The sequence below is a fragment of the Rhinolophus sinicus genome, linkage group LG01, assembly GCF_036562045.2.
Source record: "Rhinolophus sinicus isolate RSC01 linkage group LG01, ASM3656204v1, whole genome shotgun sequence".
Taxonomy (NCBI): domain Eukaryota; kingdom Metazoa; phylum Chordata; class Mammalia; order Chiroptera; family Rhinolophidae; genus Rhinolophus; species Rhinolophus sinicus.
The window spans coordinates 63,534,751-63,542,941 of record NC_133751.1 but is presented as its reverse complement, the minus strand read 5'-3'; the positions used below and the strand labels follow the sequence as shown (position 1 = coordinate 63,542,941).

The window sequence follows — 8,191 nt, the reverse complement described above, 5'->3', positions numbered from 1 at the left end:
ATTAAAGAAACAGGAGGACTTTGTTTCTTCTCTCAGTATTGCTGACAAAATATCTACACTGTGTTACGAAAGAGTTACTTGGAATATATACAGTCTGTACACTCCAGGAGCTTGCTGCCTAGGAATCTACAGCTGTAGACTGTAACTTTTACTAATTGGGGGGATGACTGAATTAAGTGTACTGAAGGGAAAACACTGCTAATGCTTTGTTTTGATGTTAGACCTCTTAATTGCTACTACGAAAATACTGTTGTTCACAGGAGCAAGGTTATGAAGCAGCTAGTATGGTGGCTAAAACCCCTGGCTCTGTAGGCTTGGAATCCCGGCTATGTGGCTTCATAGCCTTGCAATGTAGCAAAGTCATTTAAATTTAAGTCGCAGTATTCTCACGATGAAATCGTTTCTACCTCAGAATGGGTATTAAATGAAATGATCCATGTAAAGCATAGCACAATGCGCTGGCACACAGGACATTCTATAGCAACAAATAGTTATGAGAATATGAGAACGTCTGTACCAGTGATTTACATATTATTACCACACTCTGTAAAGCATGTTTTTTCAATTATCCCATTTCAATTATCCTAGTATCTGACAATTTGGCAGTCAGTCTGCTCAGTTTTATTCACACCCACATTTAGATTAAACTTTTGAACTAGAAAATATAAAATTAGATGATTGCTTTTAAAACTAATTTTATTCATATCACAAAAATATCAGAATAATAAAATAAAAATACAACTCTGAAAAAATAGTACTAATACATTTATGAAATGGAATAAGCAATAATTTAATATAATTTATTTGAATATAAATAAGCTGTCTCTTAGGTTTTTCTGTTTTATGGCTAATTATTTCTTGAGAACTTTTGATCATGTCTAAGGATTATAAGTCTTAACTAAATGCAGCAACTCCTATTTTTTTGTTTGCTTCTTTAAGTTCTTATCAGTCCACTATCTTTATTTTCTTCAGTGATTTTGTTCTCAGAGCAATTATTTAAAAGTAGTTCTGTTCCTTTGACTATGTAGCATAATCTAGTCCCTTTATAGAATTAAACATTTTAAATCCAGCCATATTTGAGAAATTTGGTCGATTCTTGCTGTCCAGCCACAAAATTTCAGATAGGAATGTCTGATTTCCCCAGCTAAGTCAGTCTACTCCTGGTCCAATGAGCTGTGGAAGGCAATTTCAGAGAAAGTAGAGTCATGAGTAAATAATATAGGGACAGCAGTTAACTGCTTCTTTCTTTTTCAATTATCTACTAATATTAGAAGACCCCAGAAATACCAAGGAAAAGCCACTTTAGGGATCTAAGGAAGCCCCATGGAGTGTTATTTTCATTACATCAATCAACTACTAAAGACAGCTTACTGTTTACCATACAGGCATACCTCAGAGATGTTGCAGGTTTGGTTCTAGCCAAGCATGATAAAACAAGTATGGCAATAAAGTGAGTATAATCTTTTTGCTGATGGAGAGTCTTGCACCTTCAATTTGTAAAAAGTGCAACATCTGAGTTTCCAGTCAAGATGGTGGAGTAGGTAAACACTGTGCTTGCCTCCTCCCATAAGCACATTAAAATTACAATTAAATTATAGAACAATCAACCTGGAGAGCCCTCTGAAGACTAACTGAACAGAACTCCTATAACTAAGAATATAAATAAACCATGTTGAGACTGGTAGGAGGGGTGGAGACACGAAATGGGCTGGCCACACACCCGTGTATGGTGGTTGAGAATTGGGAGAAATATCTCAGCTGTGGAGTTTCCCCCCTATGAGCGAGGAGCCCCAACCCCACACCAAGCTCCCTAACCCAGAGTCCTCCAGGAATAGGAGCCCCCACAGCATCTAGCTGTGAAAATCAGCAGGGATTCTGACCATCGAGGTGAGATGGAAGAAGGCTGAAAATCTAGACGTCCTCTTCAAGGTCCTGCACACAGACTCACTTACAGGCACTCGCCCTGGGCTCTGGCACAGGGACAGCAACTTGGGAGAAACCAGAGACATACAGGGAAAAACTGAGTTCTGTGGTTCAGGGCAAGGGGTGGAGGGAGAGCCTTCATTATCCCTGTGTTAAACCCTCCTATCCGTGTAGTCTACAGGCAAGTGTTGTTCTTTCCTGTGTTGAGCTCTTCTCCCCAAAAGGCCAATCTGAATCTGCATTGGCCTGGTGACTCCAGCTCACCTCACTCTGGTGACTCCCTGGGACCCTGCCTGATCCAAGTAGTGTATAGCCCAAGTCTCCTTCAGCAGCTGAGCCTTATGGGGAGCCAGAAGGTAGCCTCAGGCCTTGGGGTAACCTGGTCTTTTGCTGAGCTGCCCCAGGCCCAGTACTGGTGACAGCCAGCCTTGGTTCACAATGTGGACTTTCCCATGCACCTTCTGGTCCAGCACAAGTAGCAACCAACAACGAATCACTGTGTAGCTCTTACTAGGTAGCACTGAGCCCGTCACAGGCAGAAGGTGATCTGGGCCTGCACTGGAGCCCCTCCCAAGAGGCTCCAGAACCAACATACCTGGAGGTCGCCTTCAGACCACAGCAGAAAACTACCTGATTAACCCCACAATTGGCACACCCAAAGAGTGGTCTTAGGCACATCAGCATTCTGGGGCAAAGCCCACTTCTTGGGGCCAGTCCCCACACAGTAGCTCATACACTAGTTATGGACAATCCTCATGGTCAGCTCGAGAGTCATTCTCACTCACTGATATGCCAATGGCAATTAAGGCTCAACTATAACAGGAAGGCCCACACAACCCACACAAGGGACAGTCCTGAAACACCCAGCAGAGGTGAGCAGGAAGACTGTGCCACTGGGCCACACAGGGCACCTACTACATAAGGCCACCTACCTAAGACTGGGAGGCATAGCAGATCTGCTTAATACATAGAAACAAACACAAAGAGGCAGCCAATGTGAGTAAACAAATATGTCTCAAATGAAAGAACAGGAGAAAACTCTAGAAAAAGAACTAAACAAAATGGAGACAAGCAACCTACCAGATACAGAATTCAAAATAATGGTTATAAGAATGCTTAAAGAACTTAGTGAGAAATTCAACAAAGAGATAGCAAGCATAAAAAAGGACATAGAAACCATAAAGAAGAATCAGCCAGAAGTGAAGAATACAATAACTGAAATGAAGAATGCCCTAGAAGGAATAACCAGCAGACTAGACGAAACAGAGGATCAAATCAGCGATTTGGAAGACAAGGAAGCATAAAACACCCATTGGAACAGAAAAAAGATAGAAGCATTAAAAAAGAAAAAATGGGGGGGATAGTGTAAGGAACCTCTGGGACAACATCAAGCATAACAACATTACATCATAGGGGCACCAGAAGGATAAGAGGGAAAGCAAGGGATGGAGAACGTATTTGAAGAAATAATGACTGAAAACTATTCTAACCTGGCAAAGGGAATAGACATACAAGTCCAGGAAGCACAGAGAGTCCCAAACAAGATGAGGCCCACACCAAGACACATTATAATGAAAATGGCAAATATTAAAGATAAAGAGAGAAACCTAAAAGCAGCAAGAGAAAGGCAACTAGGAACTTACAAGGGAGATCCCATAAGACTGTCAGATGATTTCTCAACAGAAATTTTGTAGCCCAGAAGGGATTGGCAGGAAATATTCAAAGTGATGAAAAGCAAGGACCTACAACCAATACTATGTAGCAAGGCTATCAATTAAAATTGAACGTAAGATAAAGGGCTTCCCGGACAAGAAAAAGCTAAAGGAATTCATCACCACCAAGCCAGTATTAGACTTCTTTAAGATGAAGGGGAAAAAAACCACACACAAATATGAATAATAAAATATCAATAATCACTGGGCTGGCCCAGTGGCTCAGGTGGTTAGAGCTCCATGCTCCTAACTCCGAAGGCTGCCGGTTCGATTCCCACATGGGCCAGTGGAATCTCAACCACAAGGTTGCCGGTTCAACTCCTCGAGTCCTGCAAGGGATGGTTGGCAGCGCCCCCTGCAACTAAGAGTGAACATGGCACCTTGAGCTGAGCTGCCGCTGAGCACCAGGATGGCTCAGTTGGTTGGAGCGCGTCCTCTCAACCAGAAGGTTGCCGGTTCGACTCCCGCAAGGGATGGTGGGCTGCGCCCCCTGCAACTAACAATGGTAACTGGACCTGGAGCTGAATGGCACCCTCCACAACTAAGATTGAAAGGACAACAACTTGACTTGGAAAAAAGTCGTGGAAGTACACACTGTTACTGTTCCCCAATAAAGTCCTCTTCCCCTTCCCCAATAAAAAAAAAAATCTTTAAAAAAGAAATATCAATAATCACTTTCAGTGTAAATAGATTAAATGCTCCAATCAAAAGACAGGGTAGCTGAATGAATAAGAAAACATGACCCATACATATGCTGTCTACAAGACACACACATACAGACTGAAAGTAAAGGGATGGAAAAAGATGTTTCATGCAAATAGAAATTTTAAAAAGCTGAGGCAGCAATAGTTATATGAGACAAAACAGACTTTAAAACAAAGGCTATACTAAGAAAACATTACCAAAAAAAAAAAAACAACAACTGTAGACCAATATTCCTAATGAACATAGATGCAAAAATCCTCAACAAAATATTACCAAATAAAATTCAGCAGTACATTAAAAAGATCATACAATGGGGTGTCCGGTTGGCTCAGTTGGTTAGAGCACAGTGCTCATAACACCAAGGTTGCCGGTTCGATTCCCACATGGGCAAGTGAGCTGCGCCCTCCACAAGTACATTGAAAACAATGACTTGACCTGGAGCTGATGGGTCCTGGAAAAACACACTGTTCCCCAATAAGCCCCAATAAAAAAAAAAATCTACCCCAACAGGTTAAAAAAAAAAAGAAAGATCATACACTATGATCAAGTGGGATTTGTTTTTAGGATGCAAGGTTGGTTCAGTATCTGAAAATCAATGTGATACATCATGTGAAAAAATTGAAAGATAAAAATCATATGACCATATCAATAGATGCAGAACAAGCATTTGACAAAAGCCAGCATCCATTTATGATTAAAAACAAAAACAAAGTGGGAATAGAGGGAACATACCTCAACATAATAAAGGCCATATACAAGAAACCCATAGCTAACATCATACTCAGTGGGGAAAAGTTAAAAGCATTCTCCTTAAGATCAGGAACAAGACAAGGATGCCGACTTTTGTCACTTTTATTCAAATTAGTATTGGAAGTCCTAGCCACAGCAATCAGACAAGTAAAAGAAATAAAAGGCATCCAAATTGGAAAGGAAGAAGTAAAACTTATTATTTTTGGATGACATGACATTATATGTAGAGAACCACAAAGATTCCACCAAGAACCTGTTAGAACTGGTAAGTGAATAAAGTAGCAGGATACAAAATTAATATTCAGTAATTGGTTGCATTTTTATACACCAATAACGAACTGTCAGAAAGAGAAAATAAGAAAACAATCCCATTTACAATTGCATTTAAAAAAATAAATAAATTTAACCAAGGAGGTATAAGACCTGTACTTGGAAAACTATAAGACACTGAAGGAAGAAGTTGAAGAAGATACAAACAAATAGAAGCAACATCGTGCTCATGGATAGAAAGAATTAACTTTGTTAAAATGTCCAAAGCAATCTATAAGTTCAATGTAATCCCTAGCAAAATACCAATGGCATTTTTCACAGAACTAGAACAAATCATCTTAAAATTTGAATGGAACCACAAAAGACCACTAATAGTCAAAACAATCTTGAGAAAGAACAAAATTGCAGGTATCTCATTCCTGATACGAAACTATACTACAAGGTTATAGCAATCAAAACAACATGGTACTGGCATAAAAACAGATAGGTAAATCAATAGAACAGAATAGAGAACCCAGGAATAAACCCACGCCTATATGGTCATTTAATCTATGACAAAGGAGGCAAGACTATAAGGTAAAAACATCATCTTCAATAAACGGTGTTGGGAAAACTGGACAGATACATACAAAAAAAATGAAACTGGACTGCCTTCTTACACCATATACAAGAATAAACTCAAAATGGATTAGACTTAAATATAAAAGCTGAAACTGTAAAACTCCTAGAAGAAAATATATGCAGTAAACTCTATTATTCTTAGTGATATTTTCTCTGATATATCTCCTCAGGCAAGGGAAACAAAAGAAAAAATAAGCAAGTGGGTCTACATTGAACTAAAAATTTTTTGCAGAGCAATGAAAACAAACAACAAAATGAAAAGACAGCCTCCTGAATGGGAGAAGATATTTGCCAATGATGCATCTGATAAGGGGTTAATATCCAAAATTTATGAAGAACTCATACAACTCAACATCAAAAAATCCAAACAATCCAAGTGAAAAATTGGCAGTGGACCTGAATAGACATTTCTCCAAAGAGGACATACACATGGCCAATAGACATGAAAAGATGCTTAGCTATATATATAGGTGGGTATTAAACTAATCTGGGGGAATCATTTCATAAATTATATAAATGTTTAACCACTATGCTGTACAGGTGAAACTAATATAAAATAATATTGAATGTCAACTCTAATTTAAAAATTTTAAAAATGCAACATCTCTGAAGTACAATAAAGCAAAGTGCAATAAAATGAGGTATGCCTGAATACATAAAAAATCCTATCGTATTTTAAATTAGAACTTTCTCATAAATATTTTATGAATATTTTACAAGTTAACAGTGGGAAGTTAACTATTGTTTATGTCAGTTAGTCTATGTAAAATTGACCATAAATCATGAACCTATTGTAACCTTAAGGAGTGTGTGTGTGTGTGTGTGTGTGTGCGCGCGTGTGTGAGCGCGCGCACATTAATAGCACAGAGGTAGATTAATAATGGAAAAGAGCACCAGAGACAGGAGGAAATACGGGCTCTGGCCTTTATAATTCAGGTCACCTCCCTGGGCCTCGATGGTCTTGTCATTAATGGAAATTGTTTTCCTAATGTCTCCTCCAGCCCTAAAGAATTCTGTGTTTCTGAATTCCTTGATCAAGGTCACCAGAGCTACTTCTGTCCCCACCATATTCCTCTAGTCACTTTCTGCAAAGCTACTGAAATGAAGAGGCTCCTAGAGGGAGGCAGCCAAAATGGGGAGACAAAGAAACATGTCCCAAATTAAAGAACAGAACAAAGCTTCAGAAAAAGAACTAAGTGAAATGGAGATAAGCAATCTATCAGACATAGAGTTCCAAACACTGTTTATAAGGATGCGCACTGATCTCAGGGAGAACTTCAACAGAGAGATAGGAAGCATAAAAATGGAGATGGAAACCATGAAAAAAGACCCAGTCAGAAATAAAGGATACAATAATGGAAATGAATATATTACAGGGAATCAACAGTAGATTAGATGAGGCAGAGGATCCAACCAGCGATGTAGAAGATAAGTTAGCAGAAAACACCCACTAGAACAGCAAAAAGAAAAAAGAATCCAAAAAGTTGATAAGAGTTTAAGGGGCCTCACGGACAATATCAAGCATACCAACATTCTCATTATAGGGGTACCAGAAGGAGAAGAGAGAGAGCAAGAAATAATGACAGAAAACTTCCCTAACCTGGTGAAGTAAATAGACATACAAGCCCAGGTAGCACAGAGAGTCCCAAAAAAGATAAACCCAAAGAGACCAACACCAAGACATATCATAAATAAAATGCTAAAGGTTAAAGACAGAATCTTAATAGCAGCAAGAAAGTTAGAGCACAGTACTGCAGTGCTCATAACACCCAGGTTGCCAGTTTGATCCCCACATGGGCCAGTGAGCTGCGCCCTTCACAACTAGATTGAAAACAACAACTTGACTTGGAGCTGAGCTGTGCCTTCCATAACTAGATTGAGAAAACAACAATGACTTGACTTGCAGCTGATGGGTCCTGGAAAAACATACTGTTCCCCAATAAAAAAATTTTTTTTTTAAAAAAGCAGCAAGAGAAAAGCAGTTAGTTACTTACAAGGGAGCCCCCATAAGACTGGCAGCTGATTTCTCAACAGAATCTTTGCAGGCAAAAAGGGAGTGGCAGAAAATATTCCAATTGATGAAAAGCAACCAAGTGATGACATAAAACCAAGATTACTCTATGCAGCAAAGCTATCATCTAGAATTGAAGGACAGGTAAGGAGTTTCTCTGACAAGAAAAAGTTAAAGGAGTTCATCACCACCAAATCAG

General features: G+C 39.2%; 1 protein-coding gene across 3 annotated transcripts in view; it reads right to left on the bottom strand.

Annotated features, from left to right (window-relative positions):
• CD80 (CD80 molecule) overlaps positions 1-8,191 on the bottom strand; it is a 37,026-nt gene that overhangs the window by 4,100 nt on the left and 24,735 nt on the right. The window contains exon 8 of one of the 3 annotated variants that reach the window (XR_012496039.1): positions 994-1,173. The exons of the other annotated variants lie outside the window; for them this stretch is intronic. The gene's annotated coding sequence lies outside the window, so the exon portion shown is untranslated. Of the gene's footprint in view, positions 1-993; positions 1,174-8,191 lie in introns of those variants that run through there. 3 annotated transcript variants of the gene reach the window in all.